The sequence below is a fragment of the Myotis brandtii genome, unplaced genomic scaffold (genome assembly GCF_000412655.1).
Source record: "Myotis brandtii unplaced genomic scaffold, ASM41265v1 scaffold130, whole genome shotgun sequence".
NCBI classification, from domain to species: domain Eukaryota; kingdom Metazoa; phylum Chordata; class Mammalia; order Chiroptera; family Vespertilionidae; genus Myotis; species Myotis brandtii.
In genome coordinates, this window is record NW_005354596.1 from 79,016 (window position 1) to 79,228 (window position 213).

Consider the following 213-nt stretch of genomic DNA (forward strand, 5'->3'; position numbering starts at 1 on the left):
GGGACTGTGGGCTGGAGGGCGAGGTGGAGCCCGGAGGGCCGGGGGAGGGGCTGGGTGCTTGGCATCCGGTGGGCGCCAGCTCAGTGGGAACTGAACGGGGGACAGGAAGAGGGGTCTTAGGAGTTGGAGGGAATAAGCTGCAGACGAGGGAGCTGAGGAGGAAGGAAGCAGCCGAGAAAGGGTGGAGGAGAGCTGTGGGAGCGGGAGGAGGGC

At 67.1% G+C, this 213-nt stretch overlaps 1 protein-coding gene across 3 annotated transcripts in view; it reads left to right on the plus strand.

Moving 5' to 3' along the window:
* Positions 1-213, plus strand: part of AGPAT1 (1-acylglycerol-3-phosphate O-acyltransferase 1) — an 8,400-nt gene that overhangs the window by 981 nt on the left and 7,206 nt on the right. The window lies entirely within an intron of this gene.